The 15,614-nt window shown below is 39.5% G+C and overlaps 1 protein-coding gene across 21 annotated transcripts in view; it reads left to right on the top strand.

Moving 5' to 3' along the window:
• The window catches only part of MARCHF1 (membrane associated ring-CH-type finger 1), a 471,750-nt gene that overhangs the window by 276,706 nt on the left and 179,430 nt on the right, over window positions 1-15,614 (top strand). For 2 of the 21 annotated variants that reach the window (XM_039539337.1, XM_039539339.1), the window contains exons 2-3: window positions 10,471-10,514; window positions 10,885-10,937. The exons of 16 other annotated variants lie outside the window; for them this stretch is intronic. The gene's annotated coding sequence lies outside the window, so the exon portion shown is untranslated. Of the gene's footprint in view, window positions 1-9,940; window positions 10,016-10,470; window positions 10,515-10,884; window positions 10,938-15,614 lie in introns of those variants that run through there. 3 more of the 21 variants (XM_039539336.1, XM_039539335.1, XM_039539334.1) reach the window with 3 other exon arrangements.

The raw sequence follows: 15,614 nt of genomic DNA, 5'->3' as shown, positions 1-15,614 counted from the left end.
AGTACACTGCCTTTTTAAGTAGATCAGCAACTTGAGACAGCAGCTGCTGCCAGCAAGCTCCCTCCGTCCTGAGCCCTGTCCTGTTCCCAGCTCCACCCCCGCTCTATGAAGATGGGGTAAGTGGGGTGCAGAAGCAGGAGGGAGGTGGAAACACTGACACTAGCCCCCCACTTCCCCTCCACCCCCGCACACCAAACAGGAGGCTCCCAGTAGCAGCTCCAAGGCAGAGGGCAGGAGCAGCACATGGCAGTGTGGGAAGGGACAGCTGAACTGCTGGCAATTGGTAGCCTGCTGGGCAGCTGCTGCACAGGGAACTTAGGGGAGCAAGGAGCCGATGGGGGGCTGCTGGGCCACCCTGGTTCCAAGCCCCCACCAGCTAGCTGCAACGGGCTGCTCTTTCTGCAAACAGTGGACAAAGCAGGCAGCTGCCAAACAACGTTATAACGGGCATTGCACAACTTTAAACGAGCACGTTGTCTAATTGATCAGCAATGAAACAACGTTAACTGGGACGACTTTAAGTGAGGAGTTACTGTATTTATAATTTCCATGGTCTTTCAGAATTCAGTAGTTTACAGTGATTGACCAAGATTCATGTCCTCAGAAAATCCACATATGGACTTTGTCCAGTCAGTGAGTTTCTTCATAGGCTGAGCCCTGCACATGTATTGTGCCCCATTGATTTCAAGGAGTCCATCTACGCAGAGCTATTTGCAGAAGCAGGGCCTAAGTATTGATTTTTGAACAATGAACTGTTTCCCCACCTCTTCTGTGGGAAAAATACTAGAATATTTAACAGCAAGATCTCATCCATTATAACCAAGTTTTGATCGTATCTGAAATGTCTGAAAATGAAATGCTCTAAGCAGGAAAATTAAGTTCAGTCTATATGGGTTTTTCAGTATGACAAATACATTTTCTTAACATCTATTCATTGGACCTACATCTTCCTATTAGCTTCAGGGGAATGGGCTCAGCGTCTACTGGTCAGGCACATTATGAATAAACACAATGTTGCTTCCAAAGAATGGGCATTAAGGAGAAAGGTTCTCTCTGAGGCTTATTCTGGAATAGTTATTCCTGATTAATTCTACATCTGGAAATTTGTATTCTGAAATAAGTGTGTCCTCAGATGGAGTTAATTAGGAATAGTTATCAATTTTAAATGTACATCTACCTTATACTGGATTAATTTTCATGTGTAGACAAGCCCTGAGAAATTTAATCTTCTGTATTTAGTTTGAGTTTCAATTAGGTAAACAGAAAAGAACAATTTGATCTGTTAATGTTAGATAACTTCAGGTAAGTAGGAACAGTGGCTGTGAGAATGTTTTGTAACATTCTCTTAATTTTATTTTACTTTAAGTCATTTGCTAATAGTGTTTCACCCACATCCATTCCCAAGTTCATCCATATTTGGGTTACAACTATCACATTTGTCTGTACTAATTGGATAAATGTGCAGCCATATAGCTAATAGGAACCCAACTAACAATTGTATGACAATTGTAATAATTTTATGTATAATTACAGGTGAATTTTGCATACATATTTGTACATGCAATCATTGTGCCTTAAAAAGAAAATTTGGACTTGGAATGATCATTTCTCAGCCTCCTCAGTCTCACTGCTGAAATAATTGTGTTTGTAAGTTACTCATCAGAAAACAAGGGGATCATGAGCTACAAACTTACCATTCAGAAAAGGAACTGCTGATTTGGGTACAGTTCAGACGTTGATAAGTGAAACAGGGGAAATGAGTAGTTGGTAGTATTAGTTCCTTTTTCATCAGGTGATTATTTGAAAAATAAGCACTGAAGATTAACAGAAAAACATTATAGAAGTAGGTAAATAACCCACCACTACTGTCCACTATATTGGTTTTTATTTAGCCAATTAAGAAGGCACATCAGTTAAAGAAGTTTTAGTACTTTATTGCATATAGCATAATGGGCTAAAATCAGCTCTGCCACAATCAGATACATCTCTCATTGATATCAGAGAGTGCAGCATCCACATATATTAGGGAAGAATTTGGTCTGAAATCTATAGCCATTAGGTTGTTAATATTGATATTATCTCCCTTTAGCTAGGCGTTGTTTCCTTCTGGGGATTGCACTAAAGTTAAGAATGAAATAATGATGCTAGAGATTTTACTGGGAAAGGGAAAAGACCTGAATAGTTTCTAGTTAAATGTCACATTTTAAAATGGACACTGCATTCTAATTTACAATTTATTTGTTATACAAAGAAATATGTGGTCAAGAAATGTGAAGACAGATCTGCTCACATTTTAATGTTCTCATGCCTTCATTGTAACTGGGTTGCATAAACTCTGAGTTAAAAGCTATTCTCTGAGTAAGATTGTAAGAAAACTTGTAGGAATCTCTTCTCTTTTCTGATATAGTGGCTTTAACGTATTTAGAATGTAGGTAGGTAAAGAAAAAAATGAGAATTAGCTCTATATGTTAAAAAAAAAATTCTACCTTACACTAGACCCTCTGTATTTTTCACTGCTGTTTCTGCTATGTGTGCTTTTGCATGCAGTATTCCTCCTATAAAGACCACTTTTAACTATCTACTTTAGTGTGTGTTTAAATGTGTGTACACACCTTTTGGCATGTTTGATTTGAACCAGAGTGCCACTTGATTGTGTCCTTAGCATGAGGGAACCACTCATCGTCACTTCAAGGTGACACTTGTGATAGGAGAGAAAGACACTGAAACAGAGCAGATAGAGTCAAAGAAAATCAGAAGAATCCTGAGATCGTTTTTAACCACAAGAAATAAAATAATTTTCCCCAAACTTATTTTGATTATTAATTTCACCAATTGAACTGTCAAGTAATTAGTAGTTTTGATCCAGTCCTTAGCCAGATCTCCCAACATTTTCTTCTTTCTTCCAACCTTCTTTTGAAGAAGCTTCTTTGAAATTAATCTTATTTTTCAAAGTATGATTTTGTTGTTCTGTTTAAATTGTTTAATGGCAAGTTCCAGTATCAAAAGTTCTACTAATGATCAAAAATTACTCATGAATCCCAATTATTTTGGACTCCTACAAATGAGAGAATTGGGTGCTTTATCAGCTATCCAAAATAAAAGCTGAACTGGTATTTAATTCTATACCACTCATTTCTTAATTCTCTGAACTCATAAGTTAATGAATATAGATGTGTTATATAATATTAGTTGAACAGCTACAGACAGCAGGGACCAAAAGAGTGACTTTCACTGAAAGTAAATACAGGAATTAAAGAGAAAATCTAGAAACAGCAGCATTGGGGGGTGTCAGCTTAGAATATCTTGAAATAAAGTTTGATTTCTATATTAATTACATGATTGCTGCTGGCACACTTTGGATAATATTCCGTTGCTTTTTGTTCCCCTCAGGTTATCACATATTTTTCACGAGTAAGGTTTGCCATTTTGTTCTATTGTGTAAATTAAAGGGGGTGGAAATGTTAGGCTGCTATTTAAGAAAGTGGCAGCAGCAATTAGAAATAAAAAAGCAATATATAACAAATGTTGGGGGGGGGAAAGGAAATATATAGTAGTCAGTATAAATTAGATGTTTTTAAATGCAGGACATTGATAAGGAAAGCTAAAGATATCAGGGGAAATAATCATGGTTGGCAGGGCTAAGGACAATCAGAGGGAGGTTTTTTTAAAGTATATTAGGAGCAAAAGAAATCCTAGCAATGGTGTAGGCCCATTGCTCACTGGAGATGGTCAGAATCATAAGGGTGATGCTGAAAATACAGTTTTCACTAAATATTTCTGTTCTGTATTTGGAAAGAAGCAGGATGTAGTGTGTTTATCACTTGATGATGATGAACTACTTTATAGTCCATTAGCAACTAAGGAGGATGTTAAACAAGATCTACAAGGGATACATAGTTTTAAATCATCTGGCCCAAGTAACTCGCACTGAAGAATCATACAAGAATTGGCTGAAAAGATGTCTGGCTTGCTGATAATTTTTAATAAATCTTGGAATACCAAGGAAATTCCAGAAGAATGGAAGAGTGATGGTTTGACTACACTGCAATGTAAGACCAGGGTTAATAGAACTTGAGTTAGCAGACTCTGGATTTGTTAATTAAGGCCTGAGCATCTACATTCATTTGGAATCCCAAGTTAGGAATTGTTGAACCCTGGGTTCCGACCTGGGGCTCCAGCGAATACACCTGGATTATGCAGGTCTGAGTCTAACCACCCATATCCCAGACTTCCTAGTGCCCCTCCCCCAAAATGTCGCCACTCTAGCCCTTTGTTTGTGGAGTAGTGTGAGAAAACTTGACTGGTCCACTGAACTTGACTGTCCAGAAGACAAAGAAAGTTGGCCTGTGGGATTGTGGGATACTTTTGGTGGACTCCCAGAGCACAAGTCCAGTGGGGCTGCTTCTACACTTCAGAGCACTAGGGTTTGAATCTTGGGTCCCAGCTTGACTCAGGCTCAGACCTTCCATGCCCGTGGGATTCTGAATCCCAAGTCCTGGGTTAGCATAATTTGTGTGTAGAGAGAAGGCCGGGGGTAGGCTTAAACTTGAGTTTGAATTGTAGGCTTACATTGCAGTGTAGAGATATTCTTAGCATCGTGCCAATATTTAAAAAAAATGCTGTGGAATTTGTCAGGTAACTATAGACCCAATAGATTGGGCAAAATAATGGAAATACTGATGGGATTCAACTGAAAAAGAATTAAAGGATAGGGATATAATTAATGTCCATCAACCTGGTTTATGGAAAATAGGTCTTGTCAAACAAACCTCATTTCATTCTGTGATGAGATTACAAATTTGGTTGATGCAATTGCCTTTATCAATGTAATATACTTAGACTTTTGTAAGTCATTTGACTTAGTGCAACTTGACATTCTGATTAAAAACCTAATACACAATATCAGTAGAACACATGCTAAATGACTTAAGAACTGAATAACTGACAGATCTCACAAATTAGTCATTAATGGGTCATCTTTATGGCTGACTTAGAACAACGCTTCTAATGTCGTTCTACAGGGACTCTACTAAGCGCTACATTGATGACATCTTCATCATCTGGACTCATGGAAGTAAAGCCTCGATAAAATTCCACTGCTGATTTTAACAATTTCCATCCCACATCAAATTGGGAGAGTGGTAAATAATTGTAGGGATAGGGCAGTCATACAGAGCCACTACTGGATTGCTAATAAGAGATGGTCACATACAGGTAAAATGTGTTTTAATAAAAAGTAAAATTATATAGTGAGAAACAAGGAATGCAGGCCATACCTACAGAGGGTGTGTGTGTGTGTGTGTGTAAGATACAACCGTATTTGCTCCAATCCCTCGGACAGAGATAAACACCTACAAGATCTCTATCAAGCATTCTTAAACCTACAATACCCACCTGCTGAAGTGAAAAACAGATTGACAGAGCCAGAAGAGTACCCAGAAGCCACCTACTACAGGACAGGCCTAAAAAAGAAAATAACAGAACACCACTAGCCATCACCTACAGCCCCCAACTAAAACCTCTCCAGCGCATCATCAAAGATTTACAACCTATCCTTAAAGATGATCCCTCACTCTCACAGATCTTGGGAGACAGGCCAGTCCTTGCTTATAGACAGCCTCCCAACCTGAAGCAAATACTCACCAGCAACCGCACACCATACAACATAAACACTAACCCAGGAACCTATCCTTGCAATAAAGCCCGATGCCAGCTCTGTCCACATATCCATTCAAGTGACACCATCACAGGACCTAATCACATCAGACACACCATCAGGGGCTCGTACACCTGCACATCTACCAACGTGATATATGCCATCATGTGCCAGCAATGCCCCTCTGCCATGTACATTGGCCAAACCGGACAGTCTCTACGCAATAGAATAAATGGACACAAATCTGACATCAGGAATCATAACATTCAAAAACCAGTGGGAGAACACTTCAACCTTCCTAACCACTCAGTGACAGACTTGAAGGTGGCAATTTTGCAACAAAAAAACTTCAAAAACAGACTCCAAAGAGAGACTGCTGAACTTGAATTAATATGCAAACTAGATACCATTAACTGTGGTCTAAATAAAGACTGGGAATGGTTGGGTCATTACACCAATTGATTCTATTTCCCTATGTTAAGTTCTCCTCACACCTTCTATGGGCCATCTTAATTATCACTTCAAAAAGTTTTTTTTCCTCCTGCTAACGATAGCTCATCTCAATTGATTAGACTCTGCCTGTTGGTATGCGTACTTCCACCTTTTCATGTTCTCTGTATGTATAAATATCTCCTGTCTGTGTGTTCCATTCTATGCATCCGAAGAAGTGAGCTTTAGCTCACGAAAGCTCATGCTACAATAAATTTGTTAGTCTTTAAGGTGCCACAAGTACTCCTGTTTTTTTTCATTAATGGGGATTAATCATTGAATGGGGTTGTTTCTAATGTAGTTCTACAGGGGAGAGTACTAAGCCAACATGTCAACATTTTCATCAGTGATCTGGAAGTAAATATAAAATCACTGCTGACTTTTAAAAAATTGTGGATGACACAAAAATTGGGAGAGTGGTAAATAATTGTAGGGATAGGGCAGTCATACAGAGCCACCTGGATTGCTTGGTAAGAGAGGTCAATTCAGGTAAAATGTGTTTTAATAAAAAGTAAAATTATATAGTGAGAAACAAGGAATGCAGGCCATACCTACAGAGGGGTGTGTGTGTGTGTGTGTGTGTGTGTCTGTGTGTCTGTGTGTCTGTGTGTGTCCCCTAGCCTGAAAAGCAGTGACTCTGAGAAGGGTTTGGGGATTATAGTGGATAAATTCAACATGAGTTCCCAGTACAATGTTGTGGTAAAAGGGGCTAATGCAATCCTTGGATGTATAAAACAAGGAAGTACTGAGTAGGAGTAGGGAGGTGATTTTTTCCTCAGTATTTGGTGTAGGTGAGTCTATACTGGAATACTGTATATAGTTCTGGTGTCCACATTATAAAATAGATGTTGCAAAAGTGGAGAGGGTGCAGAAAAGAGCCACAAAAATTATTCCAGGACTAAAGAAAATGCCTTGCAGTAAGAAACACAAAGAGATTGTTCCATTTAGCTTATCAAAAAGAAGATTGAGGGTCGACTTGATTACAGTGTATAAGTACCTTCACTGGGATAAAATACCAGGTACTAGAGGGCTCTTTAATCTATCAGAAAAAGGCATATCAAGAATCTATGGTTGGAAGATGAAGCCAAAGAAAATCAAATTGGGAATAAGGCACACATTTTTAACAGGGAGGGTGATTAACCACTGAAACAAAGAAGTAGGGGAAGTGGTAGATTCTCTATCACTTTATCTTTAAATCAAGACTGGATGCGTTTCTGGAAGATATGCTTTAGCCAAACATATATGTTATTGGGCTGAATACAGAGGTCACTGGGTAAAACTTAATGGCCTGTGACTCACAGGAGGTCAAATTAGAAGATCTAATGGTCCCATCAGGTCTTAAACTCTGTGAATCTATTAAATATTCAAGCATGCATCTTTTGGAGGCATTTTTTATTACAAAAGGAGGTGGCTTCCATTGAAAACATAAGGTGACTGATGACATGCTTAAAGCTAGACACATGCTAAAGTAGCTTGCAGAATTGGGGTCTAAGGTGGTATCACTACAGACTGTGAGTAAAGGGATTGGAATCTGGCCTAAGTAGGGGGTTTTCTTTTTTAAAATTTTGGATACAATTCCTATTAAGATGCAACATAATGGAAAAGGAGATATCTAGAAATCTGTTGAATCAAATTTAAATCCAGGTTAGTTCCAAGAATGTCTCATCAATATGTACTACCTGCTTCATATTTAAAGTGATGTTATGGAGCAAATGAGGAAGAAGAGGGTATACATAGTTTCCAAGCTCATTACATTAAGTAAGTCTGCTCTTTATGCAATTGAAAATGTCTCCAAAGACGCATGCTACTGTATTTTTTTTAAATAACATACTATTTCCATCCATTATAAATCACATGACAGAGCCAATGAGTTAAGTAGATGTTTGAAGTTAGGCATGTGCTTAAGTACCTTGCTGAATCAGGGCCTTCGCCCTTAAACAGCCCCAATAGTATTCTCCCAGAGCCAGATACTAATGATTGTGATTGAATGTATCAGAATCTGATCCTTAGCTCTTAAAGAAATCAGTTCATACTTAACAATGCAAAGCAGTTTGACATACAGTATTCTGTGGAAGGAAAACTAGTTTGGCTTGACCAAACTATTTTGATAGATCAGATCTCTGTGAGTGTTTGATGTTGTATAGCTGTTCTGACCACTGCTAGTGTGGTATATTTATGTTGCTGGCAACCTATGGCAATTTATTTGCTTATTCTTTATCTAAACACAGAAAGCAGCCATGAAGAAGGTAACCAAGGGTAATTCAAATTTACCAGGGCAGTCAGCCATTGAGGCCACTAAAAAACATATTAAGGAAGAAATGCCAGTCTTATCTACATCTCTAAAAAATGTATCCTTCATTTGGAGGATCAGTTGATGTACTGGGGCTGCCATTCAGAGGTTAATGTTTATCAACAGTTACCACTGAGGTTATCTGGGTTTACTACAACTAATTCTTCCAATTATAAGAAAATGCAGTACAAGACTGTACTATGGGATTTAAGGTATTACAAAACTGTTGCTGCATTCTGACTTCACAGTAGCAACTATTGTCACTGACATACTGCTATTAGTGAGGTTAAAAATAGAAGTGATCTTCAAACCTGAAAAATATAATTTCTTTTCAGAAATACAGGGCTGGGATTCACTGTTGTGCCCTGGCTGCTTTGCACTACTCCAGCAATGCAAGGCAGCCTAAACCAAGATTAACTAGCTAGTTAACTAAAATGTATGGCTGCTTTATGTCACCAGAGAGGCACAATGAAGCTGGAGCATTTTTGTGAATCTAGTGAATTTTATTTGAGTCGATTAGAATTATGTGTGCATGAAAGTAAGAGAATGATAAGGTGCAGACTATAGACAGCCGTAACCAACAGGGACTGTATTGTTTGCATATGGTAGCACAGCCAGTGCATCTCAGTATAGCTTTAAGACACATCTAGTGTTGCAGCCCTGGGTGTCTCTGTCAATCTTATTTAAGTGTGCCAAGGCATGGAGTATATTTGTGTGCTGGGCAAATGCCTTCACGCTGATTGCCAGTGGGAATGTTACAATGCAAAGAAGGGAGCCATTTAGATTATGCATGGAATAACACTGTGTGTGTTCCATTTCCTAATGTTTTAAGCCATTCAGAGCATCTCACCAAGGATTGAAATAGCAGTAGCCTCTGATATATTTTGTCTTAATTCAGCCTTTGTTAAGATACTTAAATCTAATTGTAATCCTGAAAGAGGTGTGTAGTTTTTTTCCAGATTAGACAAACATTAATTTTGGCATGTTAGACCTTGTTTCATATACGATAATTAGTTTTAAATACTACTTTCCCCTTAAGATATTTAAATCACCACTCATAATAAAATACCACCAGTCCATAGAATCTACTTAATATTATTGTTACATTCTATATTATTTTATTAGGTTTGAGCTAAAATTATTTCCATAATAGAAGCAAAAGCAACAGAAAATACACAATACTTCCATGGAAATGAAATAATTGGGACTGAAACTTTTCAGATTAAGGGTCGGTTGCAGCTAGCCTTGTGTAGGTGCTTTAAATTGGGTGAGAAGATAGAAGACCTTCCCTCCACTGTGAACCCACGCTGTAACAGGGTGCTGGCTTAAGAGGCACTGAACCAGCCCCTGTTAGCTCAGAACCTGCTAGCATGGCTCCCATCAAGGGGAACTGGCTGGAGCTGGCAGGGTGTGACTCATTAAAAGAGCCTGAGAGCAATCACCTGGGAGCCTGCTGAGAGGAAGGCCTATAAAACTAGCAGGAAGGAAGTAGGAGAGGGGGAACAGAAATGTGAGGAGTGAGGGCCTGTTGCTTCCAGCTGCTGTAAGAGCAAGCTGTTCCCTAAGGGGCTACCTGACTGGTATTGAATTGTATATAGCTGTATTAAAGGTGGTGGTGGGAAAATACTGGGAAATAAAAGGGCACTGGTGTGTGAAAGAGGGGTCTCCAGCAAATTTGTACTGCGAGCAATGAAGTGCACGTATATACATGGAGATACAGCCATGATCCTGGTCCTTGCAGGCAGAGTGCAAGAAGGAAAAAATACAGCCCTGCCAGGATGTTCAGCCACTTCAAAGTGAGCAGGGCAGAGTCATGGTCTTTCCTCCCACAAGTGCAGCCAGCTAAAGAGGGATTGCATGTTCCACCTACAAAAAGGAGGTGTAAGCACCACTCTTTGGCATGTTCCCCTTAGAGTTGTTTGGAGAGAGATCACCTGGTGGTGGAGGATGTCCACTTTTCATCAGAGCTGTAGCTTAGAAAGTCACTTTGGAGGCCTCAATTAATTTATATTTTTTTCAATTGTCTATAAAACAGATGTGAACTTAGATTTCGTGACTGCTGGAATTGAAGGAGATCAGGTACAATCATTCTGAACAAATAAAAAATGCAGTATACCAGTTTCAGATGTGCGGAAGCTCATAGTATACTCCTAGGAAAATTCTGAGCCAAACAATTACAAATTCTGTCCAAAAAAAAAAAATTCTATGCACAATATTTTAAAATTCTTCATATTTTATTTGTCAAAATAACAATATAATCATGCCAGTTTCAATTATTTTGGTAACTTATTTCAAAATACCTGCCAGCAAGTATGTCTGTAAGAATACAGACAAAAATATGCAAGAAACGTGTGGTTTTTGAAACATAGATTCCTTACTAGGCATGTTAATATAGAACTGTGAGTAATAATTAATTTAAACTACAATAGAGAAATTTATTTCCCTTTAGCAGCAGTGCGAAGACTTGTGGGAGTCAGGGGTAACAGAGGAGCTGAGTGGGAGGTAAGTGATTGCTGGGAAGAAGCCTGGGAGTGAGCCTGGAGGATTGTTGGGTGTTGCTGGGAGAAGTATGGAACAGGGTTTTGGGAGCAGGATTGTTAGGGAGTTGGGGAGCCTCCCCTATATAGACCATTAGCCTCTCCCATTCAGTCAGGCACATCTGCCCCTGTCCCATGTGGCCATGCAGTCCCCCTCTGGCCTTCCCATGTGGCCCTGCAGCCCCCTCTCATTCAGCTCCTGGCTCAATTCTGTCAACCTACTAGCTCCTGAGCCCATGCCCCAGTCTGTGGGCCCCGCCCCCGTCCCCAAGCAGTCCCATGTTGCTCCGTACTGTCCCGTCCCATGCCTCCTCACCTGACCTCACTGTGAGGAACGCAGCCTCTCTGCCAGCTGGCTGCACAGAAGCTCCTGGTGGGTGAAAGGTGTAAATGCAATCCCTCTCCAGCAGAATCTATATTCCTCCAAGAAAAAAAATCTACGGGGGATATGAATTCTGCACATATGCAGTGGTGCAGAATTCCCTTAGGAGTCATAGTATAGTGATTTTAAGAGATACACGTTGTACACTGAATCACATCTGTGGCCTATGCTTTATGGTCTTCTTTCAGTTCTGTCAAGGTCCGAATTCCAAGAGTATATAGTTGTGCACTATCACTTTGTTTCATTATTTCCCAGACTATATTATCTTTGAAGTTTATTTGTGATCAAACCCAAACTGTGTGTTGTGATAGATAGCTTGTGTGTGTGCCTGAGATGTGTAGATTTGTTTTATCAGGATGAATTGGTATCCCAAACATGATGAGTACGTGGCTCCTTAGAGCTGCTGGATTTTTCATTAATCCCGTACACTAAGGAATCCCTGGAAAAATTCACGCTGGTAGCACTTCCACTAGGTATACTGACAGAGTTGGCAGAGGCCATCAGAACAAAATGACCCTATGAAGTGTAGTGTGGGCAGGGAATTAATGCCAAGATAACTATCTTAAAACCAAGCAATATAAAAGCTTGATGAGATATTATTGTAACCTTAGCCAAAGTCACACTAAAATAAGCATTTATTAATAAAAATAACTGAATTTTAGCCAGTAACGTTTCACAGAATAGAGAAGTTTATTAACCAAGTGCTGCTTGATTTGAAATGAGCTTTCTTACCTAAATAAATGACCCTCCTTGATGTTGTTTTCAACATAAGATGTTTAAAAAGGCTTTGATCTCATACGTAATTGTCATCCTTTTTGAGTATGCAGAGACAGATAAACTAGCATAATTTTTGTTTTTTAATAAATATTTTATTTTTCATTTTTGTCTGAATTTGGCACTGACCAAAGTGATTGACTCCTTCAGTCAAATTCCTCTTCAAGGCCCATGTTTCCACAGAACTCACTAGATTTGTCTACTAACCACCAGGGCTCCCCAGAAGGGGTGGGGGGGGATGGGGGCAATTTGCCACCCCACGAGAGTTTTTCGAGGCCCCTGCAGCGGGGTCCTTCACTCGCTCTGGGGGCCCCAGAAAACTCTCGCAGGGCCTGGGCCACTGGAGCTTCTTCCGCTCCGGGTCTTCGGCGGCAATTCGGCGGCGGGGGGTCCTTCCGCTCCAGGACCCACCGCCGAAGTGCCCCGAAGACCCACGGTGGAGGGGCGGCCCTTCTGCCCCGGGACCTGCCGCCAAAGACCCCAGGCCCCCTGAATCCTCTGGGCGGCCCTGCTAACCACTGATGTCTTTGTATATCACATGTGAATTTTGCTCTCGTATTATCGTAAGATCTATTGGGTAAGGGCCATATCTTAGTCTTGTAAAACTGTGTGTACATTTATAAATAAAGATATGGTATAGTGTGGGCTCTTATATTTGTAGCAAAACCACTATGTCCAAGGCCAAGTCCTCTCAAGAAAATTTGAGAGGACAATTGAACAAATTTGACAGTTAATTGAAACAAATAATTGTTCGCTATTAAGTAAAGTCCATCAAAAACACTTACTGTGACATAAGTATTCATGGTGAAATCCTGGCCCAACTGAACTTAATGGGAGTTCATCCCAGATCTCCAGGGGTGAAAAGACTGCATTAAACCACTGAGCCAGGGGACACATGCAATTTTCTTATGAGTGATCTGCATTTTGTATTTGATAAAACCATATGTAAAGTGTATTTGTTTGCCAAAGCACTAACATTAGACTGTTAGGACGATGGATTAAAACTATTTTGCCTGGGACATATTTTCCCCAGTATGGCACTGTATAGTGTGTATATGCTTTGTAAGAAAAGACAAATGTAGGGTAAGATTATGTCTCATTTGCACCTATTTTGATACTACAGTAATTCAGTAGATTTCAGTGTAATGTAACTGGAATCAAAATGTACCTAATAATTTGATTAATCAAAAACAATCTTTATTATTTTAAGATGAGATAATGCTGACATACAGTCTTGTGAATTTGAGCCTTTAGATAATGAAACTTCCAACCTAGTTCTTATGATATGATCCTAAGAGAACCCCAGACGATTTTCATCTTGTCTTAGTGATAAAGAAATGTATTATATAAATCTGTACTTTTGCTCTTTGGTTTTAAAAATGGTAACAGACTGACATCCTGAAACAGGCCAGGATAAGTTTAACATTAAGTTTCTTAGTGTAGTAAGTATGGTTATAAGTAGTATAATAAGCAAATAAATAAATAGCGTAATAAGCTAAGTGTAACTTATTAAAAATAAGTCCTGTTAAAGCGTAGTTTCTGTGATCACTAGTGATTTGTCTCAGTGCTGCTTTCTTAACACGCATTTATTGACATTGTGGCTAGACTGTAATTAACGTTAATGTTTAGATACTAGCCTTGTAGTCTACCTTTTGAGATGGTGACAAATGTATTAAAAACTGCCTGCTTTCCTGGCTCTTGTAAATTTCTGCAGCCACAGCTGCAACCATGTGATGTATCAAGCACATAAGGTAAGACTGAATGCTGTCAAGCATCTACTCATATGGGTAGTTCCATTAGTTTCAGTAGGACTACTCATATGAGTTACTGTTCTCCACTGGGAATAAGGGGTTCACGATCTGGCCTAGAGTGAGGGAAGGCTAGTGCCTCAGGGACTCAGCGACCAGTCATTGTATTGCTCTTACGTTTTTTCAACTTATTCAAGCTGATCAGATAAGACCTATGTGCTTAGCTCTCTCACCACCATATAAATATGTTCATGCTCAAGGGCTCGTTTTTTTGTTTCAGCTTTTTATGATATCACATGCACTCAAGACTTCTTCAGAGATGTTGCTCTTGCACGCACAGCTCAGTACGCATGGCCATTTATTCAGTGTTTAATTTGCAATGAAAGAAGTGCTGGGGCTCAAGCAATTTTTTTAACTTTAAGAACTGACATGCCAAGCCCAGAGGGGCTGGGTCTATGAACTGCCAAGCCTAGAGGTGCTGGGGCTCAGGCCTGGTAAGCCCTGGCACAAGTTAAGTACTGCATGATAACTTTAAAATAAGATCTTGATGGAATGGCTGTGGGGAATGAACAGCTTTGCAATTTACTTTTCTCCTAATCAGATCATTGAATTGCTCAAGTTGTATATGAATAGCCAGTGGAGTAAAGCTTTTCTTCTTTTTAAGTGACCATTTAAACTTCAGCAAAGGGTCAAATGTTATTTAGACTCTTGGTAAATAGGGCTTTATGGATACAAATCTTGCTTCATGTTTACAATGACACACAATAAAATGGAACATTTTGGAACTGTTGAAAAGATTTTAAAAATTTGGCTAGCTGGGACTTTAAAATATCTGTGTACAAGTATTTAGGAGACCATAGATCTTGGGTGATTGCTAATGGACAAGTAAGATTTCTGCCTCCACATCACTCTCTCAGATCCAATACAAGTCTGCGGTGACTAGTTCTGATTAAAGAGGAATATCAGCTGAATCAAAAAATTCTGAATTTTGAAATTTTTGTCATGAAATGTTTAAATTTAACAACTTATATAAAAGGAAAAATTTCAACGATTTCAGATTGAAAACTGTCAAAAGGAAAAATATGAAACAATGAAGCAATTTGATGAGCGATTCAGACATTTCAGCCCAGACGATAAATTGTAAGATAGGCCATTTGAGTTTATTTATTCAGTGCATCTGCAGGTAGGGGATGGAGAAAAGCTGGGTTGTTCCTAGGCTCCAAGGATGCATGTGTGCATGTGGACACAGACACAAAATTGGTTAATCAGCCAAAGAAACAAAATATATATTCATGGTGGGAGGAGCATGGCTGAGAAATCCTAGATGGGAACCCCACTAGCAAATGATTCAACCCACATTGTGTAAGGCTTGCCCAGAATCCCAGAGAGACTAGCCAAAGGACAACTGATTTTAATGATCAGAGGAATTAAAAGCAGCCCTGAATCTATTCCCTCTCTCCAGAGATTGGTGTAGAAGGGCATTACAGCTCCGCATCCTTATCGGAAACTGCACAAGCAAATGATCAGTCATGCAGTGCACCCCAATCCAGCCTCAAGTACCATCAAAAGGAGAGCAACAGTTCATCCTCTGGCACTTGCAGGTCAATGGAGCTAGTCACATTGTCACCCAGTAGTTATAGGTACCCACGTCCAGTCACAAATAACACAGGCACCATGTGACAAAACTCAGTCATTAATCACGGGGAATGGTGTTGCAAAACATTTTTAATTATGTTTT

The sequence above is a fragment of the Mauremys reevesii genome, linkage group 5 (assembly GCF_016161935.1).
Source record: "Mauremys reevesii isolate NIE-2019 linkage group 5, ASM1616193v1, whole genome shotgun sequence".
NCBI classification, from domain to species: domain Eukaryota; kingdom Metazoa; phylum Chordata; order Testudines; family Geoemydidae; genus Mauremys; species Mauremys reevesii.
The sequence above is the reverse complement of the archived record's forward strand: the minus strand, read 5'-3'. Positions and strand labels throughout refer to the sequence as shown.